Source organism: Budorcas taxicolor, chromosome 10 (assembly GCF_023091745.1).
Source record: "Budorcas taxicolor isolate Tak-1 chromosome 10, Takin1.1, whole genome shotgun sequence".
NCBI lineage: Eukaryota > Metazoa > Chordata > Mammalia > Artiodactyla > Bovidae > Budorcas > Budorcas taxicolor.
The window spans coordinates 4631304-4633901 of NC_068919.1; the positions used below are offsets into that span (position 1 = coordinate 4631304).

Here is a 2598-nt window from a genome sequence, read left to right on the forward strand (position 1 = left end):
ATGGCCCACATCCAGCCCACACTCAGGTCTATCGATGATTGTAAACAACATGGACCATTCATGGAGAAGCTTGAAACTCACATCTGCAATCATGACCGAGAAATTGTGCAACTTTCATTTATTAGGGCTTTGTGGACTCTATAATAGAACTGCTGAAAGTGAGAAGCCCAGGAACTCAAACATCAAGTGACAGATACTAATAGAAAACTACAACATGAGGGAAAGGAATTGGTAATAGCAATAGAAGAGCTGAAGCAGTGTCAACTACAACAGAGAAATATTTCTGCAACTGCTGATAAATTAATTTTGTGTCTTCTAGTCCTGGGGATGTATAGCAAACTGAGGGACCAGATGAAAACTAAACGGCATTATCCTGAACTGAAAACTCTGGAATATAGGTAGAACATACCTGTCTGCCTCAAGTAAGCCATTATCGATTCTGCAAGGTGAGGGTAGACAATATCCCCAAGCTTCTAGAAGAAACTAAGGATGTGTCTATGTTTGATCTGAAAGACTTTCTAGAGAGTATTCGCAACATTCAGACAAAACTGGAGAGACTGCTGCGAAGCAAGCTCAACAAAAAAGAAACCTGGATAACATTATCTTGCAACAACCCAGAATAGAAAAATCTAAGAAAGAAGCATATACAATTTTTGGATACAGAGATAGAAAGCACTAGCCCCAAGTCTGAACAGGATTCAGGAATTCTGGATGTTAAAGATGAGGAAGATGATGAAGGGACCCAAGATTTGGTTGATTTCTCTCCTGTTTATCAATGTCTACACATATTCTGTCCTGGGGGCCTGGGAAACATTTGAGAACTACTACCGAAAACAGAGGCAAAAACAGGCTTGTTCGGTGCTCCAGCCTCTGTCTAACACGCATAAAACTTCAGATGGCTACAGGAAATATTTCAATCAAATTGTCGGCTTTTTCTTTTGTGAAGATCACATTTTACATACAATGCAGGACTTGGTAAATAGAGCCCACATTGGTGAACTGTGGGAAATGGCACTTTCAAAAACCATCGCAGCACTCCGTACTCACTCATCTTACTGCTCTGATCCAAACCTCATGTTAGATTTCAAGAACCTCGCTATGCTTTTTGTTGACACTTCGGTGTATGGTTTTCCTGTAAATCAGTTTTTTGACATTCTGCCAGAAATCAGAGACCAGTATAGTTAAACTTTGCTAAAGAAGCGGTCGGACATTTTCAGAAACATACTTGATTCTGACAACTACAGTCCTGAGATGTATAAAAAGATGGTAGGATAATTCCCATTCCAAGATACAGAGCTGGAAAAGCAACCATTTCCAAAAGTTTCCATTTTTTGAATTTGTGCCAAGAGCATACAACCAAATTAAAGAATTTATCTACGCCTGTCTGAAGGTTTCAGATCTTCATCTGAGCTCAGCTGAAGTTGATGACATGATTTGTAAATCTATAGACCCGTTGCTGACTAGGACTCTAAGCAACTCTCTGCAGAATGTCATTAAAAGGAAGAATATTGGACTTACTGAGCTTGTCCAGATTGTTATCAATACAACACACCTGGAGAAATCCTGTAAATACTTGAAAGAATTTATCATCAATATCACTAATGTGCTTCCAGGGACAGTTCATGCTACCAAGCTGTATGGCACCGTGACTTGTAAGATTGCCAGACATGCAGCTGATGAAGAGATTTATACCAACTGAAACCAGGAAATTGACCAGTTTCTACAGCTGGCTGGCTATGATTGGATGACAGGAGATTTGGGCAGCAAAGCAAGTGATTACCTAGTAGACCTCACTGCCTTTCTATATAGCACCTTTGCTATGTTCACACACCTTCCTGGAAAGGTGGCCCAGACTGCATGTATGTCAGCTTGCAAGCATTTAGCCACTTCTTTGATGCAACTTTTGCTGGAAGCTGAAGTACGGCAGCTCATCTTGGAAGCATTTTAGCAGGTCAACTTGGATGTCAGAGAATGTGGACAGTTGGCCAGATCTGGCCCGGTGTCTGGGTTCCAGGAGGACACGCTGCAGCTGGCCTTCATCGACTTGAGAAAAGATCCTGGAGAATGACCTCCCACAAGGAGGCTTCTTTTTTCTCTTCCTGATTTCTCCTTCCCACCAAGTTAAGACACTAGCTAATGAGCATTTAGGTGCTTCGAGTTCAAGGAGGCAGAGGATAATGGCTACAGAAGCGGACTTTGCTAGCCTCTGCCATCCCAGGTTAACTTCAAACATCCTTGAAAATACTGTAGAAACTTCCTGATCCATATCTAGAGACTCAGAAATGAGAATGCAACTTCCTGACATTACTATTCAGAGAAGAATTATTTTGTGTTGAATCTTCATTCTAGTCATAGTGGGCATGCTTCTTTCTTTATTCCTCTGTGTGTTCTTTCTCAAGGAGAGATAGCGATCATTTCAGTTACCTCTTTAGGAGTCTTAGGCTAGACCAAGTTTCCTCTGTGCCACTTACTGTGATGTCAGATTCAGGAAGTATTTAACTTGACCCATTAAGTGACCGGACACTTTGCTATCATGTCAGATATGGATGGTGGTAAGGATGAACTCACACTTCTTTCTCATTATACTCACCTAGAATG

At 41.1% G+C, this 2598-nt stretch overlaps 1 pseudogene; it reads left to right on the forward strand.

The window, feature by feature from the left end:
- Positions 1–2068, forward strand: LOC128054208 (exocyst complex component 6B-like; annotated as a pseudogene).
- Positions 2069–2598: the final 530 nt, after the last annotated feature.